At 38.4% G+C, this 25,942-nt stretch overlaps 1 protein-coding gene and 1 long non-coding RNA gene across 19 annotated transcripts in view; one reads left to right on the top strand and one right to left on the bottom strand.

The window, feature by feature from the left end:
- Positions 1-25,942, bottom strand: part of LOC128019083 (NACHT, LRR and PYD domains-containing protein 12-like) — a 282,672-nt gene that overhangs the window by 166,242 nt on the left and 90,488 nt on the right. The gene's annotated exons all lie outside the window — the stretch shown is intronic.
- Positions 13,270-14,977, top strand: LOC127939353 (uncharacterized). The gene is made up of 2 exons (XR_008148932.1): positions 13,270-13,532; positions 14,784-14,977. It is a non-coding gene; the product is annotated as an uncharacterized LOC127939353 (long non-coding RNA).

Raw genomic sequence — 25,942 nt, 5'->3', positions numbered from 1 at the left:
GATATATAAAAAGGGCGCCTTGAAACCATGACAATATCCTTTCCTCTGAAGGGACTGTTTGGCAGGCAGACCCCGAGGCATGGCTGGGAGACGTATTGTCTCGTTCCCTGTTCTCAGAGAACAAAGGTTACATTTGTAACCTGAGACGTTCCCTTTTGAAGGGAACTTCGACAATACGTCATCGACGCTATGGGGAACGAAATACTTTATTTTACTATATTTTATTTCAGTTGATTTCATCTAAGGCTGTGTCTGTAGTCAGTTGTAGTAGTTCTTGTGTTTCTCTTTTCTTCAGTGATTCTGCTTGTTAACAGCAGCTGTTCATCACTAATTAACAATTATCACTCAATTTATCAGTTAATTACTTAATTGCAATGTACATCTTCTTTCAGTGAACTCAACTGAATTAAGTTCAGAGTACTCATAACTGTTAGTTTTAAAACTTAAATGGTTTAAGGCAATCGGTTTCCTCAAACGGTTGAAGTTAACATAACTTGTCAGGTTTTTAAGGAAATCTTATTACTCATACCAATTGAGTTAAGTTTACTTGTCAGGTTTTACAGTGTAGCTGATATCATGTTTGTGTCTTGATTGAGAGTGAAATGTGTGAATGACAGCTTTACTGATCAATGTGTGGAGCGTCTCTTTGCTGCAGCTGTTGCTGATTTAAAGGGGGGGGGTGAAATGCTATTTCATGCATACTGAGTTTTTTACACTGTTAAAGAGTTGGATTCCCATGCTAAACATGGACAAAGTTTCAAAAATTAAGTTGTACGTTTGAAGGAGTATTTCTGTTCCAAAAATACTCCTTCCGGTTTGTCACAAGTTTCGGAAAGTTTTTTTCGAGTATGGCTCTGTGTGACGTTAGATGGAGCGGAATTTCCTTATATGGGTCCTGAGGCACTTCTGCCGGAAGAGCGTGCGCTCCCGTATAGCAGAGCACTGAGAGCACAACAGACTTCACTGATCAGAGCGAGAGCGTCGAGAAATGTCACAAAAGAAGTGTGTTTTTGGTTGCCAGGGCAAGACAACCCTGCACAGATTACCAAAAGAGAAACAGCATTAAGGGACCAGTGGATGGAGTTTATTTTTACAGAGAATCAACGGAGTTGTGCAAGTGTTTGTGTTTGTTCCCCTGCATTTCGAAGATGCTTGTATTACAAACAAGGCCCAGGTTGACGCTGGATTTGCACATCGTTTATTTCTTAAGGATAATGCAATCCCAACGAAAAAGGGTCACGATCGTGTGTTGGAACCGCAGGCGGTGAGTAAAACTGCTTCAAATATCTCTGTGTTATTAACTTAGCTATCGGCGTGTAAGCACATAGAGTAAACAACATGCGATGTTGTCATCAAACTGCACGAGTAAAACTGCTTCAAATATCTCTGTGTTATTAACTTAGCTATCAGCGCGTAAGCACATCAAGTAAACAACATGCGATGTGTGTCATCAAACTGCACTTTCCACATGTACAGCTTAAAAAAAAAAAAAAAAAGACGACAAAGTGGAACTTAGTCATTTTCCAAAACAGCTAAGCAAATATATACAGTTTCAGTACATACCACATAGAGAAGCCTTTGCTGATGCTGCTCTTGTTAAATTTCAGCCTCTGGATCTGTGTCACAGCTTCCAGACGCGCTCAACACAAAATCCTACTGGCGCTCGTGATTCTTTAGCTCCGCCCACACGTCACGCCTCTAGGCGCTCGTGTTTTTCCGGGAAAAATCGGTACAGACTATCTTTCTCTTATGAATATAATAAAACTAAAGACTTTTTGGAGTTATGAAGGATGCAGTTCTACTCTATAGGTACTCAAGATTAACAGGATATTGAGTGAAAACGAGCATTTCACCCCCCCTTTAATGAACCAGTTTCTCATGTGACGGGGTTGTTTTTACCTTTTACTCTAATATCTACTGGATTAAAAACACATGTTGGGACTCCTTTAAGATTCCGGCCTGTTATTTAGGAGAAAATCTCTCATTCAGGAACATTTATTTTAAAGGAGTCAGATTAATTATTAAATATGATCCTTTAGTTGATGATGAAACACTCACAGAGCTTTTCTGCAGTTGATCACAGCTGGTATCAGTCTTCTTCTCCCCTCAGCTGATGTGTTGTATTTCTTGAGGTTCAGTTCATCCAGTGTCTCCTCTGACATCTGAAGCATGTAGGAGATTGTTGAGCAGTGACCAGGAGAGAGTTTCTTCTCTGAGTGTTTGTCTGATTTCACAAACTCCTGAATCTCTCTGGACAGAGTCTGATCTTTCACTTCCAGCAGACAGAGGAACAGATTGATGGACTGATCAGCTGAGAGATAATGACCTCTCTTGATCTTCTCTTTAATGTACCGTGTGGTTCTGCTGATGGTCTCTGAGCTGTTCTCTGTGTGTGTCAGTAGATCCTGTAAGAGTCTCTGATTGGACTCCAGTGAGACGCCCAGCAGGAACCGCAGGAACAGATCCAGACGTCCATTCTTACTCTCAAGAGCTTTATCTACTGCGGATGTTAGTAGATCATACAAAAAGTCTTTATATCTGTAATATCTGAATTCATCCAGTGTTTTCTTGTTCTTTGTTAAACAGCAGTAAAGCAGATAGAAAGCAGCGAGAAACTCCTGAACGCTCAGATGAATGAAGCTGTAGACTTTCCTCTGATGAATCACAGATTCCTGCTTAAAGATCTCAGTGCAAATCCCAGAATACACCGAGGCGTCAGTGACGTCTATGCTGCTCTCAATCAGGTCCTCCTCATAGAACATCACATTGCCCTTCATCAGCTGTTTGAAAGCCACTTCAGCAAGTTTCACAATCACTTCTCTGTCGGACGGCAGGAGTTTCTCTGGATCTCTCTCTTCATACTTCTGCTTCCTCATGTTGATCTGAATCAGCAGGAAGTGGATGTACATTTCAGTCAGAGTTTGAGGGATTTCTGCACTCAGATCTTCTTCCAGGAGCTTCTGAAGCACAGTGGATGAGATCCAGCAGAAGACGGGGATGTGGCACATGATGTGGAGGCTTCTTGCTCTTCTGATGTGTGAGATGATTCTGCTGGCTTGATGCTCATCACTGATTCTCTTCCTGAAATATTCCTCCTTCTGAGGCTCAGTGAATCCCTGAATTTCTGTCAGACGGTGGATGTATTTGGAGGGGATCTGATTGGCTGCTGCTGGTCTGGAGGTGATCCAGATGAGAGCAGAGGGAAGCAGCTCTCCTTTCATCAGCTTTGACATCAACACAGCCACTGATGAAGTCTCAGTCACATCACAAGGTTTCTGAGCATCTGAAAACATCAGTGTGATTCTGCTTTCATCCAGACCATCAAAGATGAACACAACTTTACACTCCTCATAAATCTGTGAGTCCAGATCTTGAAGTTCAGGATGAAAGTCCAGCAGAAGTCTGTGAAGACTGTACTGATGATCTCGGATCAAGTTCAGCTCTCGAAATGGAAGCACAAACATGAAATCTACATCCCGATTGGCTTTTCCCTCGGCCCAGTCCAGAATGAACTTCTGCACAGAGACGGTTTTTCCGATTCCAGCGATGCCTTTAGTAAGAACAGTCTTGATCTGCTCTTTCTCCTCACATCCTGCTTCAGCGGAGGCTTTAAAGATGTCATTGCAGTAGATTGGAGTGTCTTGTGAGTGTTGTGTTCTGGCTGTTTTCTCCATCTGTAAAACCTCATGTTCTTCATTCACTCCTTCTCTCTCTCCCTCTATGATGTAGAGCTGTGTGTAGATGCTGTTCAGGAGGCTTTCATTCTCCTGAAGTTCCAGTCCCTCAAATAATATCTCATACTTGTTCTTCATGCTGGTTTTGTGCTGCTCTTTGACTCTCTGCAGTTCATCATTCACTGCTTGAGGAGGATCCTGGGCTCGTATCTGATCGTCTCTGATGGGTAACAAACATAAAAACATGTTTGTGAATAAAACATGGAAGGAACAGCAACACATTTAAGAGAGAAGTGTCAGTTTAATATATTCCTGTTATATACAGCATATTTACATTGAAGTACAACACATTTTCTAGAACATTGGCTGCATTTCATCAACATTATATTTGCTACGCTAGCAGTTTTTGCTGTGGTATCAAAATTTAAATTGAGAATTGTAAAATTTAATTGGTATCTAACATGTCGTTGTCAAATAATTGGGAATGCACCGATCATAATTTTTCATGGCCGATTCCGATACCGATATTTTACAAGCAAACTGGCCAATTCCGATACAGATTTCCATTTTTTTTTTATCTTTTAAGCAACAAACAAGAAAGAAGGAAAGTGTGCATAAACAAAACATTTGGTATTTGATAGGCCAAACTTGCTTTTGGCTATTGAAAACAATAACTGTAACCATCTGAAATTAACAGCAGTAACTGCACAATAAGTAGACTACATTCAATACAAACATAGATGGTATAGACATCAGAATTTAGCTTTTGTTTTTGAATTGGGTTGAAACTACAGAGAACTGGCCCTGAATTTAAAGATTAACTGTAAAACATGTGGAATTAAACTGCATAGTTCTACAGTCCAAACAACACAATCAACACACATTCAATAAGATGTTTCTTAATCAGCATTCAGTATTTTAGTTTTTAAATTTGGTTTTAAATAAAAAAAAGGTCTTTACCAGTGTCTTTATTTACAGACTAAATAAAAGTATGCTATATAAATACATTATTGTAAAAAGTTCAAATCAAATAATGTTGGTGCGAATAAAACAAAGATGCAATGTTTTTTTACTTGAGCCAATGAAAAATACATTTATTTTAACTTATTGTCTCAAGTTAAAAAATATAGATGTGAATCATTACCCTAAAATGTTTTAACTGGATGAATGAAACACTTTTTTTTCAGTGTGCTACAGCAGGTGATTTTTAAATCAAATTAAGTCTATGTAATTTTAAGGTAAAATAAAAATAATCATCCTAATGCAGAACTGAGGTTTATCTCTGGCTTTTCAAACGTGTATGCAAGTTCTAAATGTTTCTCATCCAACACATGAGAAGTTGATCTGAACATCTCTTCATGGTCTACTCGTGTGCAGGGCGCGGACCGGTACAGTATACGCAGTTTCAGTGCGCAGGAAAGGCTATTATTTGTGCTGCAGTACACCAACGACTGATCTCTTCCTGCTATCTGTGCCTCAGACATGAAACTCTGCATTTCCAGTGATCGGCTGCCTGTGTCCTGCGCACAGATTTCGAAATACTTCCACACAAATGACATAGCAAACGATAACAATGTAGTCTGTGCATGCGAGCGCACTCCCGGAAAAATCGGCCCAAAAAAGTAAAAAAAACGGCCGAATGCCGATCACGTATTTTAAGCAAAAACTGGCCCGTTCCGATTTATGGCCGGTCAACCGGTGTATCCCTACAAATAATCTTATTTATTAGTATAAAAGATAACCTAAATCAAAAACAATAATAAGAGCAACTATTTTATGTTTGTGTGGCAGGGCCAGTAATAATTTGAACAAGTGGCACGACTGGGCCAGAAGAAACAATCCTTAGCATTGATATCTGACAAATAAAGTGATTCTAGTTTACTCTGAGTGCTCCATGCTCCTTATGTGTGACACTAATACAGAAAATAATGAGAACAGCAGACAGCAGAAGAGTAAGAGCTTTAATAATGTCTCACAGCATGATACCAAGCTGATGGAGTCTCACCTGGGGTCAGAGGTCACTGGTTCAGCACTGAGGTCAGAGGTCACTGGTTCAGCACTGAATTTAGTAGGATTATCCATGGATGTGTCACTCTTCAGAGACACACAGCTGGGATCTGGAGAAGAAGATCTTTCAGTGATCTCCATGATGAAGAACTGATCTGAGGTCTGTCAATGAAAAAACAAAACAAATTGGAGGAACAGTGACCGTTGGGCCATATGCTTATAAAATAGTAAATATTTGTGCCACATTTCCTGCTGCCAAAAGGTGGCGTTATGATTATAACTGAATATCGACATGTAAATGTTTTCAGGCCAGGACTCTTACCAAACATGCAAGGTTTCGGGCAGATCAGACAAGTCATGTTTACGTTAGTATAAAATAAGTAATTTCATGTTGCCAGCAGGCGGCGCTATACTTATAATTGAATATTGGCCTTTAGTTGTGTTCAGGCCAGTACTCTTATAAAACGTGATGTTTGGGTCAGATGGGGAATTGTATGCATGAGTTACAACAACTTCCTGTTTTATAGTATTAATAGCATCATTTTGCACATACTAAGTGTTGCTAGAATGTTTGAAAATATTTCTAGCATGATTAGCACACAATGGCATATTTTACTGTGTTGCAAATAATGCATAAAAGTGTTAAAAATGACACTTCCTGTTGCCAGAAGGTGGTGCTATGACTATAACCGAATATGGGCATGTTGATTTATTTAGGACAGGACAAGTTTGGGGCAGATCGGACATTGCTTGCCTTCGTTATAGCAACTTTCTTTTTCACTACATTATTTGCATGCTTTTAACACTTTGCTAATATTGCTAGCAGGTATTTGTATGTATCTAGTATGTTGCCAGCCTATTTGACACTTGTTTACACTTTTTAATATGTTCCTAGGAGTCTGTAATAATGTTAACCATGTCCCTTCCTGTTACCAGCAGGTGGTGCTATGATTATAACTGAATTTGGTCATGGTTGTTTGTTCAGGACAGAACACCTATCACACGTGTGAAGTTTGGGGAAGATCGGACATTGCTTGCCTTTTTTACAGCAACTTCCTTTTTCACTGCCTTAGTAGAATGCTTTACCACTTAGCTAAGTGTTGCTAGCATATTTCTTTATGTTTCTAGCATGCTGCCAGCCTATTTAACACTTGTTTATACTTTTTAATATGTTCCTAGGAGTCTGTAACAGTGTTAACCATGCCACTTCCTGTTTCCAGCAGGTGGCGCTATGACTATAACTGAATACGGGCATGCTGATATATTCAGTACGGGACTCTTGTCAAACGTGTGAAGTTTGGGGCAGATCGGATGTTGCTAGCTTGAGTTACAACATCTTCCTTATTCAATGCCATAGTTGCACGCTTTAACACTTAGCTAAGTGTTGCTAGCATGTTTTATTATGCTTCTAGCATGCTGCCAGCCTATTTAACACTTTTTTACACTTTTTAATTTATTCTTAGGAGTTCATAACAGTGTTAACCTTGTCACGTCCTGTTACCGGCAGGTGACGGAATGACTATAACTGAATTTGGTCATGGGTGTTTGTCCGGAACAGAAAACCTATCACACGTGGGAAGTTTGGGGAAGATTGGACATTGCTTGCCTGAGTTACAGCAATTTCCTTTTTCACTACATTATTAGCATGCTTTAGCACTTAGCTAAGTGTTGCTAGCATGTATTAGTATGTATCTAGTATGTTGCCAGCCTATTTAACACTTGTTTACACTTTTTAATATGTTCCTAGGAGTCTATAACAGTGTTAACCATGTCACTTCCTGTTACCAGCAGGTGGCGCTATGACTATAACTGAATTTTTTCATGGGTATTTGTTCAGGTCACAACATCTATCACACGTGTGAAGTTTGGGGAAGATCGGACATTGCTTGCCTTAGTTACAGCAAATTCCTTTTTCACTGCCTTAGATGGCTTCAACACTTAGCTAAGTATGTAAATTTCCGCCAGTCCTGATATGTGTGCAAAGTTTTGTGAGTTTTGGAGCATGTTTAGGCCCTCAAAAATGCGCTCCATTACGGAGAAGAAGAAGAAGAAGAATAATAATAAGAAGAAGAATAAACGGAGCAATTCCAAGAGGGTCCTCGCACCATCGGTGCTCGGGCCCTAATTAAAGCTGCAAGCAGCGATGAAAGGGCCCTCGCACTCGGGCTCACCACCACCCTGTGGCCATAGGAGGAGCAGTGAACGTTGGGCCATATGCTTATAATATAGTAAATATTTGTGCCATATTTCCTGCTGCCAACGCATGGCGCTATGATTATAACTGAATATCGACATGTAAATGTCTTCAGGCCAGGACTCTTACCAAACATGCAAAGTTTCTGGCAGATCAGACAAGTTATGTTTAAGTTAGTATAAGATAAGTAATTTCCTGTTGCCAGCAGCAGATTGGGAATTGTATGCATGTGTTACAAACACTTCCTGTTTATAGTATTAATAGCATAATTATGCACATACTAAGTGTTGCTAGAATGTTTGAAAATATTTCTAGCATGATTAGCACACAATGGCATATTTTACTGTGTTGCAAATAGTGCATAAAGTGTTAAAAATGACACTTCCTGTTGCCAGCAGGTGGCGCTATGACTATAACCAAATATGGGCATGTTGATTTATTTAGGACATGACCCTTGTCAAACGTGTGAAGTTTGGGGCAGATCGGACATTGCTTGCCTGAGTTACAGCATCTACCTTTTTCACTGCATTAGTAGCATGCTTTAGCACTTAGCTAAGTGTTGCTAGCATGTTTTAGTATGCTTCAAGAAGGTTGCCAGCCTATTTAACACTTGTTGATGCTTTTATTATTTTGCAAAGAGTCCATAACAGTTTTAAAAATGCACCTTCCTGTTGCCAGCAGGTGGCACTATCATCGAATACGGGCATGTTGATGTCTTCAGGACAAGACTCTTATCAAACTTGTTCAATTTGTGGCATATTGGACACTGTATGCCTGAATTACCTGTTGGTGTCGCTGTTGGACAGTGTTTTCTCTACTTCCTGTTGGCCTTCTGTAGCTAATCATAGCTCCGTGTAGCTGTTTTTATTTTATATTTTTTCTCTATAATCTTTCTTACTTATCACTGTCTGTTTGTTTGTTTGTTTTTTAAGTTGTAAAATATAACTTAATTCACACCATATTTCTGATATTATCGATCAATCTTATCAAATCTCCTCTTTCACGCTGCAGTTTTTCACAAGTTCATCAAACAACCGCAGCAGGGATATTTCATCAAGCACGATGAGTAATGGCTTCGCCTGCTATCGTTATGTGCACCTCTTGCCACATGTACAGTTTATCTATCTCTGTCGCTGATGAGGGATTCACATAATAATGCAGGGAAATAGTTAGGCTGACAGAGAAGATTTCAGAATTAGAGACACGCATCCAAACTTTAATTGAGGACAGTAAGAATGTTAGGGCTCTAGATACGGCTTTGGATGCGTCTAGCTCAGGGACTCCTGCACATTGTCCGGTTCCGGCAACAGAGCCCCTGCAGCAGGGCAACTGGGTGACGGTGAGGCAGCGTAGTCATGGGTCAAAACACCACTCTTCTGTTCCAATCAAAACATTAAACAGGTTCTAACCCAATCAGTGATGCACCCACTGAGAAACCTGATGAAAGTGCTCTAGTTATTGGTGATTCTATTGTACGGAACGTGAATATAGAGACCACCATAGTCAAATGTTTACCGGGAGCCAGAGCACCTGAAATCTTGGCAAATTTAAAAGTGCTGGCTAATGCTAAACGTAAATACAGTAAGATTGTTATTCATGCCGGCGCTAATGATGTTCGACTTCGCCAGTCGGAGATCACTAAAAATAACTTTAAAGAGGTGTGTGAACTTGCAAGCACGATGTCAGACACTGTTATATGCTCTGGTCCCTTCCCTGCTTACCGTGGTGACGAGATGCATAGCAGATTGTCATCACTCAATGGCTGGATGTCTAAGTGGTGCCCACAGAATAACATAGGTTTCATAGACAATTGGACGAGCTTTTGGGGCAGACCTGACCTGTTTAAAAGAGATTGTCTTCATCCCTCCTGGGGTGGCGCCACTCTTCTGTCTAGAAATATGGCACATAGTCTTAGTGTTTATACTTGACTAACTGGAGCCCAGGTCAGGAAGCAGACAGACTGGCTAAACTGACCGTCTGCTAGCTGCCTCCCGTCACAGAGGTCCATTTCCATTTCCATTTCTACGTAAACACTTTTTGTAAATAATATGACTGATCATAATATAGATGTGCTCTGTTTGACAGAAACTTGGCTAAAACCTGATGATTACATTATTTTAAATAAGTCCACCCCCCAAGATTACTGTTATAAACATGAGCCGCGTCTAAAAGGCAAAGGGGAAGGAGTTGCTTCAATTTATAACAATGTTTTCAGGATTTCTCAGAGGGCAGGCTTCAAGTATAACTCGTTTGAAGTAATGGTGCTTCATATAACATTATCCAGAGAAACCAATGTTAATGATAAATCCTATGTTATGTTTGTACTGGCTACTGTATACAGGCCACCAGGGCACCATACAGACTTTATTAAAGAGTTTGGTGATTTTACATCCGAGTTAGTTCTGGCTGCAGATAAAGTTTTAATAGTTGGTGATTTTAATATCCATGTCGATAATGAAAAAGATGCATTGGGATCAGCATTTATAGACATTCTGAACTCTATTGGTGTTAGACAACATGTTACAGGACCCATTTATTGTCGAAATCATTATTTAGTTCTGTGTAAACTTCATATAGCCAAAATTGTTAATTCTACTTCTTGTTACAAGTATCGAAGAACCATCACTTCTACCACAAAAGACTGCTTTTTAAGTTACCTTCCTGATGTATCCAAATTCCTTAGCATATCCAAAACCTCATAACAACTTGATGATGTAACAGAAACTATGGACTCTCTCTTTTCTGGCACTTTAAATACAGTTGCTCCTTTACGCTTAAGGAAGGTTAAGGAAAACAGTTTGACACCATGGTAAAATGTGCATACTCGCACCCTAAAGAGAGCAGCCCGAAAAATGGAGCGCAGCTGGAGGAAAACAAAACTAGAGGTATTTCGTATTGCTTGGCGGGAAAGTAGCATATCCTATAGAAAAGCATTAAAAACTGCTAGATCTGATTACTTTTCTTTTCTTTTAGAAGAAAACAAACATAACCCCAGGTATTTATTCAATACAGTGGCGAAATTAACGAAAAATAAAGCCTCAACAAGTGTTGACATTTCCCAACACCACAACAGTAATGACTTTATGAACTACTTTACTTCTAAAATCGATACTATTAGAGATAAAATTGCATCCATTCAGCCGTCAGCTACAGTATCACATCAGACACATCAGTGCACTATAGACCCCCTGAGGAACAGTTCCACTCATTCTCTACTATAGGAGAGGAAGAATTGTATAAACTTGTTAAATCATCTAAACCAACAACATATATGTTAGACCCTATACCATCTAAGCTCCTAAAAGAGGTGCTTCCAGAAGTCATAGGTCCTCTTCTGACTATTATTAATTCCTCATTGTCATTAGGATATGTCCCCAAAACCTTCAAACTGGCTGTTATTAAGCCTCTCATAAAAAAACACAACTTGACCCCAGAGAACTTGTTAATTATAGACCAATCTCAAATCTCCCTTTTCTGTCCAAGATACTAGAAAAGGTGGTATCCTCACAATTATATTCCTTCTTAGAGAAAAATGGTATATGTGAGGATTTCCAGTCAGGATTTAGACCGTATCACAGTACTGAGACTGCTCTCCTTAGAGTTACAAATGATCTGCTCTTATCATCTGATCATGGGTGTATCTCTCTATTAGTTTTGACCACAGCATTCTTTTGCATAGACTTGAACACTTTGTTGGCATCAGTGGAAGTGCATTAGCATGGTTTAAATCGTACTTATATGACCGCCATCAGTTCGTGATGTGAATGAAGATGTATCATATCGATCACAAGTGCAGTATGGAGTACCTCAAGGCTCAGTACTAGGGCCGCTACTCTTCACGCTTTATATGTTACCCTTGGGAGATATCATCAGGAAACATGGTGTTAGCTTTCACTGTTATGCTGATGATACTCAGCTCTATATTTCCTCACAGCCCGGTGAAACACACCAATTTGAAAAACTAATGGAATGCATAGTCGATATAAAAAATTGGATGACGAGTAATTTCTTACTGCTAAATTCAGAAAAAACAGGTGTTAATCATAGGGCCTAAAAACTCTGCTTGTAATAACCTAGAACACTGTCTAAGACTTGATGGTTGCTCTGTCAATTCTTCGTCATCAGTTAGGAACCTAGGTGTGCTACTTGATCGCAATCTTTCCTTAGAAAGCCACGTTTCTAGCATTTGTAAAACTGCATTTTTCTATCTCAAAATATATCTAAGTTACGGCCTATGCTCTCAATGTCAAATGCAGAAATGTTAATCCATGCATTTATGACTTCAAGGTTAGACTATTGTAATGCTTTATTGGGTGGTTGTTCTGCACGCTTGGTAAACAAACTACAGCTAGTCCAAAATGCTGCAGCAAGAGTTCTTACTAGAACCAGGAAGCAACTTCCTTTTTCACTACATTATTAGCATGCTTTAGCACTTAGCTAAGTGTTGCTAGCATGTATTAGTATATATCTAGTATGTTGCCAGCCTATTTTACACTTGTTGATGCTTTTTAATATGTTCCTTCCCACACGTGTGAAGTTTGGAGAAGATCGGACATTGCTTGCCTGAGTTACAGCAACTTCCTGTCTCACAGCAAAACATCAAACTTTGTCAGGCCGCCAGGGACACACCCCTTGATGAAAACCTTCACAATTTAACATCACAAAGGTCTTATGATGACCCTCACCAAATTCGAAGATAATCCGGTTAAAACTGTAGGAGTTTGTCAAAGTACGAGGCATGGAAATGGCAAAAACTGCACAAAAATCATACAGGAAATTCGAAATAACTTACTTCCTGTTGGGTTTTGGATGTTGCTAGCATGTTTTATTATGTTTCTAGCATGTTGCCAGCCCATTTAACAATTTTTGACAATTTTTAATTTGTTCCTAGGGGTCCATAACAGTGTTAACATTGTCATTTCCTGTAACCAGCAGGTGGCGCTATGACTATGACTGAATTTGGTCATGGGTGTTTGTTTGGAAAAGAACACCTATCACACGTGTGAAGTTTGGGGAAGATCGGACATTGCTTGCCTGAGTTACAGCAACTTCCTTTTTCACTGCCTTAGTAGAATTCTTTAACACTTAGCTAATTGTTGCTAGCATGTTTTATTATGTTTCTAGCATGTTGCCAGCCTATTAAACACTTTTTGACACTTTTTAATATGTTCCTAGGATTCCATAACAGTGTTAACCTTGTCACTTCCTGTTACCAGCAGGTGGCGCTATGACTAAAACTGAATTTGGTCATGGGTGTTTGTTCAGAACAGAACACCTATCACACGTGTGAAGTTTGGAGAAGATCGGACATTGCTTGCCTGAGTTACAGCAACTTCCTTTTTCACTACATTAGTAGCATGCTTTAGCACTTAGCTAAGTGTTGCTAGCATATATTAGTATTAGAGCCCGACCGATATATCGGCCGGCCGATATTATCGGCCGATATGAGCTTATTGCATTTAAATCGGCATCGGCGTTTATAACGGCCGATGAATGATGAGAAACAGACTCATGCTTTACTCATGTTATGAGTGTTGCATAGTTTACCCACCAGAGGGAGCTCTGCAGCTCCAGAGTTGACAACAGCGCCAGAAATCCACTAGCGAAGAAAGCGATCAGCCAAGCCAGCCACGGAGATTTTTTTTTCTGTTTTGACGGTGAGTTTGTCGTTCTTCATGTGAAATGATTTAGTTCATACACTGTATATACAATGATGTGGTAGTTCTAGCTAACGGTCCTATCATTATCACTTATAAATATTCTGTAACATCACTTACAGCCGCTTAATGCATTGCTATATTAGATTAGCCACAGAGCTAATACCATGTTTATCAGTGGAAGAGTGCGAACGTTAATAAGAGGTCAAACTATAACGTTATAGTTTAACTTATTCTAAATATATCTGCAGTGTTTCCCACATAATGACCGGGTAACTGTGGCAGGGGGGCAATGACTAGAAGTTATGTTCAGCGTGCCTCGAAAAAACAACAGCTGTTATGTTATTGAATGAATTCATTAAAAATAGGTCATTGCACTTACATCAAATCACGATATGGACGAATATCTGTAAGTATTAAGCCGGAATAGTCTTTTTAAATATGAATCCTGCATGTTCTGCGTGTCTCTGTTAATGAATGGCGCAGAAGCGCCTCTTCATTCATTAAACACACGTAAGCGCATAAGCTCGCGGTGAATTCAGCGTCTGCTGTCTCACTAAATATTCACATGAACACATGAACAACATCTCCAGAACTGCTCTGACAGTCACTTCATGAGCATTTGACCGTTTGATTTAAGTAAAAGCAGCATCACATACACAGAACTGTAAATGTACGCCAACCCGTCAAAATAAAAGTCCAGTTAAAGACTGTTGTTCAGCAGAATGTAAAAAAGCCTATCATAGACTCGATTACTAAAATATTCGATAGCTACAGCCTTATGTTATTCTAACGCTAATATAGCTTCCTTTTTAGCAGGCCCCTTAAATGCTTGCTATTAACTTGATTGAAGGTGGTTCTTCTCAAAATTGACAGCGGTGTGTTCATGACACTAACGTTAACCATTCAACTTCGACTAGATGCGTCAGAAATGATTAACCAGATAGGACATGTAAATAAATGTGAGCTGAACAAGCGCTTTTTTATTTTATTTATTTTTATTTTTTACAGATTGTTTCAAAGCAGCTTTAAAGACATAACAGGAAAATGTTGTAATATTGTTAAATAGAAGTAGGTAATTGGTAATACCTATTGGTTGACAAATAAAATATATATATATTTCTCATTTTTGCCTATGTAGGAGATCCCTGTTTATTATAATTCTAATTCTAATGATGACACGAGTAATGATACATGGTGATATTATTAATACACATGCTTATTCTTTCTCTGTCTCTTTCTGCCCTACAGATGGCTGAAAAAGGGCATGCTGTAGCAGCAAAGTGTGGGACTACTTCTGCAAATACTTTAACTTTAGTATTATAATTTATTTACAGAACACACACAGACTGTTAAAACCAGCTTCAACTGGAAGAAAGTAAAAGTGTTAAATGTTTAAAATCAGGCTGTTTTTTTTATCATTAAAAAATATATACTTTTGATGTGCAATTGTTTAGTCATTGAGACTATAATCTAAGGCTTTTTTTTTTTTTACATAATCTCTTCTGGAAAATGGTTTATACAGCCCACATACATAGAACAGGCAGATATTTTGCTATTGAATGTTGTGTAAGTGCAGTATATAGGAAATGGGTCTAATATCCAGTTTATTTTCAAAATCAAAATATCGGCTTATAAATCGGCTCTTTTCGAGTTAATATCGGCATCGGCATCGGCCCCCAAAAAACCATATCGGTCGGGCTCTAATTAGTATGTATCTAGTATGTTGCCAGCCTATTTAATACTTGTTGATGCTTTTTAATATGTTCCTAGGAGTCCATAACAGTGTTAACCTTGTCACTTCCTGTTACCAGCAGGTGGCGCTATGACTATAACTGAATTCGGTCATGGGTGTTTGTTCAGGGCAGAACACCTATCACATGTGTGAAGTTTGGGGAAGATCGGACATTGCATGCCTGAGTTACAGCAACTTCCTGTTTCACGGCGAAACATCAAAATTTGTCAGGCCGCCAGGGACACACCTCTTGACGAAAACTCAAAACCTTCGCAATTTAACATCACAAAGGTCTTATGATGACCCTCACCAAATTTTAAGATAATCCGATTTTGGAGGAGTTCGTCAAAGTACGAGGCATGGAAATGGCAAAAACTACACAAAAATCATACAGGAAATTCAAAACAACTTACTTCCTGTTGGGTTTTGGGTTTTGGATTTTGTACCAAGATACTTTTTTGTAGGTAATGGTGTGTTACATGTGTGTACCGATTTTAATGAATGTACGTGAAACACAGCTCAAGGCGCATTCCGTTGAAATTGAACAGGTGGTGCTATTGAGCCATTTTGCCACACCCACTTCTGAAACCTATATCAGATGTAAATTTTCGCCAGTCCTGGTGCGTGTGCAAAGTTTCGTGAGTTTTGGAACATGTTTAGGCCCTCAAAAATGCGATTTATTTCAGAGAAGAAGAAGGTTTTTGTGTCAGCCGATATATCCAACAAACTAACTGATAATAATTTATTTTAGTAATAATGTATTTTTCTCATCATGCAGCAGTGTAGTGATTCTGTGCTTGTTCAGAATATAAACTAGTGATACCTGAAAGACAAATCTACACTTTTTTTTCTACTCCTGGTTTCTCTTTAGAAATAATATTTGTGCAGAAAAAATTCTTACATTTTTGGAACAATGAAATGAGTAATGGCCTTTTTTGCATCGTTACATTAAAGCTGAAATAATATTTGACATTATCTTCATAATTTAAACATCATAAACCTGCTACTGTAATATAAATATTTCATAGCCATCAATATCTGTGACTCGTGACATCATATGAGCTCTTGCAGATCTGAGGCCTTTGAGTCTCCTTCAGCAAAATGTAATTAAAATGTTATGCGTTACTCCCCTAACTCCACTTCGTGTCTAAAAGCTGTTATAAAACCACTGTAAGCCCCACCCACCCCGGATACAATGTTCCCTTTCTTTATTTTAGCTGTACATTGACAGTAATAAAAAGTGTAAGTCACGATCATGTATATTCAAACCATACGCTACCCCTGCGCTAAGAAAAACACATTGTACAGGGTTTACAGAATCAATATAGGAGTCTAATAAATGTTGATCAGGAAGAATAGAATTGTACTTTTAGAAGGCCGTGTCGTGCTCTGTGTGTGTCAAGATCAGATCTCAAAGACGTGTTCTGTGTTCTCGTGTTCTTCTGAGTTCTTCTTTCAAGATCTCTCTCCTCGAGAACACAAGTCCGTTCTTCACGATCTCTGAACTGAGAAACAGTCTGAACATAAAGTCTGGCGCAGAAAGATGAGCTTGTCACTCCATCTCCTTCTTCCTCTTCTTCTTCTATTCGTGAACCGAGAAGCTGATGATACTGCACATGTGTGATTCAGCGTGAAGCAGACCGACACACAGAACGTCTGAACTGAACTGATTCTTTTGGTGATTGATTCTGAACTGATTCTGTGCTAGTGTTATGGGCGCGGTAAACCGAAGGCTTGAATCAAGGGCAATCATCGTGAATGACGCCATTACATTGAGCGCAAACGAACCGGTGAACCATTTTGTTCAATCGGTTTATTGAATCGAACTGTCCGAAAGAGCTACTGTTGATCCGAAAACCGATGCAACCGGTTCTTAACTCGTAAACGAGTCAGTCTATTATTCGTTATCTGGCTCGGCTCGGTGTTCATCTTCAGTTCTCTCTTCACATCAGTTCAGTCAGTCACTGTTTGAGTAAATGAATTACTCCAGGATATTGGTTTGTTTGAACTCAGAGGGAGTGTCAGCCACATTAAAAAAGTTAACAGCTTAAGTCAATTGTGGATTAATGCATATTAGAGATGTGAACCATTTAAAATTATTCAGTTCGATTTGGTGAACTGAATGATTCGTTCGCGAACCGGATATCCAGACTGCTTTGTTTTGAACTCTCTCTCACAACAGACACGGAAGAGAAGACAATGCTGAATAAAGTAGTTTTTGCTATTTTTGGACCAAAATGTATTTTCGATGCTTCAACAAATTCTAACGGACCCTCTGATGTCACATGGACTACTTTGATGATGTTTTTCTTACCTTTCTGGACATGGACAGTATACCGTACACACGGCTTCAATCGAGGGACTGAGAGCTCTCGGACTAAATCTAAAATATCTTAAACTGTGTTCTGAAGATATACAGACGTCTTACAGGTTTGGAACAACATGAGGGTAAGTTATTAATTACATAATTTTGCTATCTGGGTGAACTAACCCTTTAAACAACGCTTTTCTAGTGTCTGTCTACTGTTCCTTGTCCCCCTAAATCCACTCTGATCTGGTGATAACTTCTTACAAATAACACAATAATCTTTATGTAATATTCTTTTCTATTATTTTACATCCATGGGAAGTGAGTGCTCTTGGTGTTCAGTTTGTTGGAATACTATGATTCTTCCCAGGCTTCCTTCTGGGAATAACTATTGGCTCTTTCCATCTCTTCTGTAAAACCCCTTGGATCCAGATCTTGTTGAATAAAACCCAAAGTCTCTCCACTGAGATGTTTTTTTCTGACCATAGCTCACTCCGTCTTGTCCAGCTGCTGATTCTTTCACTCTTTTTAATGCTTTCTTAAATTCAGTCATTTCAAATGTCCAGAACTTCCCTTCTGTCTTTTACTGTCAGCTTTATTCTGAACATCTCTTCTCTTCATCTCTTTCTCTCTTCACACAAGTTTCTAGAAGAGTTGTCATTTATAAACTCCTCCGGAAACATTATTGTCTTCTCTTCATCTGTTTCTGCTAACTCATCTCTTCTGAGAACAGATCATTCAATCTCTTACTTATTCCTCATATCTTATTCATTATATCTCCAAAAATCTCTTTTAGTCTTTCTGACCTCCACACCTTGAGCCTCTTTACGATTGATTACATTTTATTTTCAGTTTCTTTTACTTTCAGATTTTCTTTTATTTCTTATAGCTTCATTGCGATCTTCATCCCAACACAGAAACATTTTCTTCTTCCTGATCGTCTTTACATTATTTTAAACTGTCACAACAACTCCCTCAAATCTCCGTTAAAGTGTGAAGAGTTTAACACGAGAGCGACATTCTACAATAATACATGATATTAGAAGCTGACAACTCAACTTACCGTCAACTCTGAGACCTGAACAGAACGCGTTTACTCTCGAGTTTACTTTCGGTTTCAACACTCTTCTTCTTCTTCTTCTCCTTCTTCCTCTTCTTCTTCTTCTAATTTTATTTAATGGCGGACTGCATCCAACGTCAAGGTGCATACCGCCACCTATTGTACTGAAGTATAATCATGTCATTTTACAATTTCATATTCTATTCCACAAGCCGAGTCTTTTAAAAATGTAAATAGTTCCTTCCTGGTGATTCTTGTTTCGTCTCCCTCTCATTCTAGTCCCAGTATCCCTACTAGATCCCACTCCTGCCCTGTCTCTTGAACCTTATCTTTAAACACCCGTCTTTCCACCTCATTCAATTTACAGTACAATATTACGTGTTCAACATTTTATTTAACCCCACAGTTTTCACAGCTCTCTCTATTCCTTTTCCCCATTAAAAAAAATAATGTGCCATTCAGCCCTTTGTGATCCACTCTTAATCTTGTCATTACTATTTCCTCTCTCCTGGTCTTTTCCATGTAATTCTTTATACTGACAGTTTTTTGTATTTAATAATATCTCCTACCTTTTCTGTCTTCCTCCCACCATTTGTGCCATATTTCAAGTCCTTTCTTCTTAACCAATGCTTTACCTTCACCTTTTCCTAGTGGAATTGTAATTATTATTTCCTATAGCAGCCCCTCTTTAGCCAGTTTATCTGCTTTCTCGTTCCCTTTAACCCCATCATGTGCTGGCACCCAGCAAAACTGTACATCTATGCCACCCCGATGTGATCTAAATAAACTGAGACAAAGTTCTATAAGTAGATCTTCTCTTACAGATGTCATTGACTTACTGTAAAAAAAAAAAAAGTTGCATCAACTTAAGAAAATAAGGCAACTTATCGCAAGCGCTTTTTTGAGTAAACTTAACAAACGGGGACTAAAGTCCACCCAACTTAAAATTATGACTTAATATCACAAGTTGTCACAACATAAATAATCAAGTTAACCTAAAAAATATCAGAACAAAATATTTTTTGTTTACTGAACTGAATTGGCCTATTATCTATAAGTTACACAATTTTAAAGTGAAAAGTGACATGACATTCAGCCAAGTATGTAGACTTATACTCAGAATTCATGCTCAACATTTAACCCATCATGCACACACCACACTATCAGTGCCGGCCCGTCCAACTAGCCATACAGGCAGTTGCCTGGGGCCCCTCCTTGATTTGAGGGCCCCACGAATGATGTCACGCATTTTTAGATGTTGTATTTTTTCTAATGGCCACACATGGTATGAGTGGACGTGTCAACTATGATGCTGAAGTAATGCACAGACCCCTTTAAACACGATACAATTCACAGTGACGGTGAGTAAAATACAAAACACATTTTATTAAAAGAATATCTCTGAATAATTCATACATGACAAATAGCTGAAAACGATAATAATAATATTAATAATAATAAACTGTCTAAATAAAAGCGGAAAAAATATTAAAAACATACACAGCAGCACCACACTCTATTTAGCATAACACCTCCCGCAATAGGCTATTGGGTGAACTAGAATGTCATAACGTATTCCTAGTACAGATTCCACATATTCCACTTAGCCACATATCTCTGTAAAAAAGTGTTACATAACGTCATAAGTCTGGTTGCTATTTTTGATCGCCTTATTTCTAATTTATGCAATGCTAATTGATGCTATTTCAATTTGAAATTAAATGGCATCCAAACGCTATCTTTCCGGAGCCGAAAAAAGAAAGAAGAGAAAAGCAGATGAAGAAAAGCAGGCTCAAAGTAAAGGTATGTTTCGTTAAACATAATACATTATTTATTAGTGTAGTATTAATACTTGACTTAATAAATGTGATGATGCCCATGATCACAGACATAATTGTGTGATATGTGAGAGAAAAGTAGGCTACATTCAGCATGTTTCATTAAATAATCAATTAATTATCCATCCCACTAATTCATGCAAAAAAAAGGTCTCCTCCTCTTTCCAAATTCAAATTTAACCCACTGTCCAATATCTAATGCAAAGTTTTTTTGATAAAAAAAGTATTTAAAAAAACTTTATGTATTTCTAGTTATGTATGCATATTTGTATGTTTTGCATTTACAATAAATGCTTTTGATTCATGCTTTATTTGTATATGTCATATTTATATACTTAATTTTTTTAATTAGTGTTTTCTGGCTTTATTTATGTACCAGGGTCAACACTGAAATTTCTCAGTGTACCTACAGCTGCAGAGACATTTGATGCTGCTACATCTGGAATTATTCATAGCACTCCTGGTAAAGAATATATATATTTTTTTTTTTTTTGGACTCTGATATAACACACTGGTTGTATTCATTTTATATTATACAACATTGTAGATACATTACTGAATTGAAATCAATCATTAAATTATCCATTAATTTCTTTTATTGTATATTTAAGGGCCATCTGCTGATCCTAAGGCAAAACTTCAATCTTCCTTCTGATTCCCAAGCTATAGAGGCCTCTCCAACCGAGGCACCTGCTGCAGATGTTTCAGTTCACCAAGCTCCACCACTTGACCCAGCTGACTGGCCCTCTGTCTTATCAGGTGCAGTTAGAACTGATTTAGTAAACAGAGGTCCAATGCAACCAAAGTCTAACTTTAAATTTCCCAAAAGAGAAGATGGCAGATAATGCCACCACCACTACTTTTACAGGACCTTGGTGAATGGTGAACAAATTAGGAGAAGCTGGCTAAGCTATTCATCTAAAAGCAATACACTCTTCTGCTTTTGTTGTAAATTGTTTTCTGTTAAAGAGTACAATTTAATCAGAAGAGGATTAAATGACTGGAAAAATGCACCATCTTAATTGAACATCCGAGAATTCTCCCGAACACATTAAACATCTGGCAGCATGGAAGGAGCTAGAGATGCGCCTCAAGAAGGGGGAAACAATAGACATGCAGGAAATGTCTTTTGTGGAGTTTGAGAAAATAAGCTGGAGGGAGGACCTGCTTAGTGGCCATAATCCAGTCCCTTTCACGCAGAAACCAGGCCTTTAGAGGATCAAGTGACACACTGTATCAGCCAAACAATGGTCACTTTTTAAAAGAGGTAGAACTCTTAGCAAAGTTTGATCCTGTGATGCAGCAACATATTGCAAGGGCACAATGTGCTGCTGGCAAACAACCACATTACTTGGGTAGAAAAAATAGTAACAGACATTAAAGCTGCCAAATGCTTCTCAATCATACTGGATTGCACTCCTGATGTTAGCCATCAAGAGCAATTGTCCCGTCATCATACGAACAATCAGTCTCAGTGACATTCCGGAGATCAAGGAACATTTCATTGGGTTTCTTGTAGCCGAAGCAACCACTGGTGAAAGCTTGTCAAAGCTGATTCTTGAAAAGCTGGAAGAACACAATCTTCAGTTCGATGACTGCAGAGGTCAAGCTTATGACAATGGCGCTAATATGAAAGGCAAGCACAAGGGTGTCCAGGCAAGGCTGCTGAATAAGAATCCACAGGCTTTTTTTGTACCATGTGGTGCACATACACTAAATTTAGTTCTGGCGGATGCAGCCAAAGCATCTTCAGATACAGTGAATTGTTTTGGATACCTCCAAAAAATCTACTGCCTTTTCTCAGCAGCTCCTCAAAGGTGGAGAGTACTTAAAAAACATGTTGAGATCAGTGTAAAGGGCTGGACAGAAACAAGATGGGAAAGCAGGATTAAAAGTGTGGAAGCTTTACGCTATCAAGCCTCAGAGGTAAGGGAAGCTCTCTTGGAAGTGAGGGACAAGGCCACTGATGGAATCGTTAGAACAGAAGCTCAGTCATTGGCTGAAGTGGAAGTGGGCTCATTCCGCTTTTCCATTTGCTCTGTCGTGTGGTACGAAATTCTTTCCTCTGTCCATCATGTAAGCAAGCTTATGCAGTCACCTGATATTCAATTCAATTCAATTCAATTTTATTTGTATAGCGCTTTTTACAAAATAAATCGTTACAAAGCAACTTTACAGAAAATTATGTTTCTACAATATTTAGTAGTAGCTAGTAGTTTGTGCACATTTGACAGGATTTTAGAAAAAAATAATAATAATAATACAAGACGTAGTCAGATAGACGATGAACTATCAATATTATTAAGTTATTATATGATTCAGTCACACATTTAGCAATAATTGTTAGTTCTGTTTGTTAATTCAAGGTTAGCATCATCTGGGGTCCTCTGAGGGTCAGCATCATCTCTTCTCAGGTGTTAAATCACAGGGATGTAAATCCCGTGGCGAAACATAGAAACAAAATACAGACATCATTAGCATAGCTGCTGATCCAACAAAGTAAAATTAGTTTAACCCAAGCTAATGAATAAAAATGCAACTTTGAACAGATGCAACTACACTCACAATTAAAAAGAAACATTATTCGAATGCTTGGCGAAAGAGATGTGTTTTTAATCTAGATTTAAACAGAGAGAGTGTGTCTGAACCCCGAACAATATCAGGAAGGCTATTCCAGAGTTTGGGAGCCAAATGTGAGAAAGCTCTACCTCCTTTAGTGGACTTTGCTATCCTAGGAACGACCAAAAGTCCAGCGTTTTGTGACCTTAGGGTGCGTGATGGGTTGTAGCGTGGTAGAAGGCTAGTTAGGTACGCTGGAGCTAAACCATTTAGGGCCTTATAGGTAAGTAATGATAATTTGTAACTGATACGGAACTTAATAGGTAGCCAGTGCAGAGACTGTAAAATTGGGGTAATATGATCATATTTTCTTGACCTCATAAGGACTCTAGCTGCTGCATTTTGGACGACCTGTAGCTTGTTTATTGAAGAAGCAGGACAACCACCTAGAAGTGCATTACAATAGTCCAGTCTAGAGGTCATGAATGCATGAACTAGATTTTCTGCATCAGAAACAGATAACATGTTTCGTAGCTTGGCAATGTTTCTAAGATGGAAGAATGCAGTTTTTGTAACATTGGAAATATGATTTTCAAAAGACAAATTGCTGTCTAATATAACACCCAGATTTCTGACTGTAGAGGAAGTAACAGTACATCCGTCTAGTTGCAGATTGTAATCTACAAGATTCTGTGTAGTGTTTTTTGGTCCAATAATTAGTATCTCGGTCTTATCCGAATTTAATTGGAGAAAATTGTGTGTCATCCAATCTTTTACATTTTTAACACACTCTGTTAGCTTAGATAATTGGGAAGTTTCATCTGGTCTCGTTGAGATATATAGCTGAGTATCATCAGCATAACAGTGGAAGCTAATTCCGTATTTTCTAATAATATTACCAAGGGGCAACATATATATTGAAAATAGAAGGGGACCTAGGACGGATCCTTGTGGCACTCCATATTTTACTGATGATAAATGAGATGACTCCCCATTTAAATAAACAAAATGGTAGCGATCGGACAGGTAGGATCTAAACCATCTTAGAGCCTGCCCTTGAATACCTGTATAGTTTTGTAATCGATCTATGAGTATGTCATGATCTATGGTGTCGAACGCAGCACTAAGATCAAGTAAGACTAGAAATGAGATGCAGCCTTGGTCTGACGCAAGGAGCAGGTCATTTGTAATTTTAACAAGTGCAGTTTCTGTGCTATGGTGGGGCCTAAAACCTGACTGAAATTCTTCATACATATCATTTTTATGCAGGAAGGTGCTCAATTGAGCAGACACAACTTTCTCTAAAATTTTAGACATAAATGGAAGATTTGAAATAGGCCTATAATTTGCCAGTACACTAGGATCTAGTTTTGGTTTCTTAATAAGAGGCTTGATAACCGCCAGCTTGAATGGTTTTGGGACGTGTCCTAAAGTTAACGACGAGTTTATGATATTGAGAAGTGTTTCTTCTGCTACAGGTAACAGCTCTTTCAGTAATTTAGTGGGTACAGGATCTAATAAACATGTTGTTGGTTTAGATACAGTGATAAGTTTATTTAGCTCTTCCTGTCCTATGGTTGTAAAGCGCTGCAGTTTATCTTTGGGTGCGATGGATGAAACTGAAGTGTTAGATGTTGTAGAATCTACATTCGCTATTGTATTTCTAATGTTATCTATTTTATCAGTGAAGAAATTCATAAAGTCATTACTATTTAACGTTGGTGGAATATTTGAATCAGGTGGCATCTGGTAATTTGTTAACTTAGCCACTGTGCTAAATAAAAACCTAGGATTGTTTTGGTTATTTTCAATGAGTTTGTGTATATGCTCTGCCCTAGCAGTTTTTAGAGCCTGTCTATAGCTGGACATACTGTTTTTCCATGCAATTCTAAAAACTTCTAAGTTAGTTTTTCTCCATTTGCGTTCAAGACTACGAGTTACTTTCTTGAGAGAGTGAGTATTACTGTTATACCATGGTACAGTACGTTTTTCTCTAACTTTTTTCAATTTGATTGGGGCAACAGCTTCTAATGTATTAGAGAAAATAGTGCCCATGTTGTCAGTAATTTCATCTAATTCGTGTGTATTTTTGGGTACAATTAGCAGTTGAGATAGATCAGGCAGGTTATTTGCAAATCTTTCTTTGGTGGCTGGAACAATAGTTCTGCCCAGACAGTAACGCTGAGACATATAGTTAATATCAGTTATACGCAGCATGCACGATACAAGGAAATGGTCTGTAATATCATCACTTTGAGGTACAATATCTATAGCAGTAAGATCGATTCCATGCGATATAATTAAATCTAGTGTATGATTAAAACGATGAGTGGGCCCGGTGACATTTTGCTTGACTCCAAAGGAGTTTATTAGGTCAGTAAACGCAAGTCCTAATGTATCATTTGCATTATCAACGTGAATATTAAAATCTCCCATGATTAGCGCCTTATCAACTGTAACTAGAAGGTCTGAGAGGAAATCTGCAAATTCTTTTAGGAATTCTGTATACGGCCCTGGTGGTCTATACACAGTAGCCAGAGCAAGAGATACATTAGATTTCTTTTGCATGTCTGACAGAGTAACATTTAGCAGAAGTATTTCAAAAGAGTTAAACCTGTATCCTGTTTTCTGGGTAACATTGAGAATATCACTATATATTGTTGCAACACCCCCGCCACGACCAGTCTGACGGGGCTCATGCTTATAACAGTAGTTTGGTGGAGTACACTCATTTAGACCAAAATAATCATTTGGTTTTAGCCAGGTTTCAGTCAAGCAGAGTAAATCAAAACTATTATCTGTGATCATTTCATTTACAATAACTGCTTTTGGTGCGAGTGATCTAATATTTATGAGCCCAAACTTTAAAAATTGTTTTTGTTCATTTACTTTACATTTTTCTGGTTTAAT

This window comes from Carassius gibelio, chromosome A1, assembly GCF_023724105.1.
Source record: "Carassius gibelio isolate Cgi1373 ecotype wild population from Czech Republic chromosome A1, carGib1.2-hapl.c, whole genome shotgun sequence".
NCBI classification, from domain to species: Eukaryota; Metazoa; Chordata; class Actinopteri; order Cypriniformes; family Cyprinidae; genus Carassius; species Carassius gibelio.
This window is presented reverse-complemented; position numbering and strand designations above follow the sequence as displayed.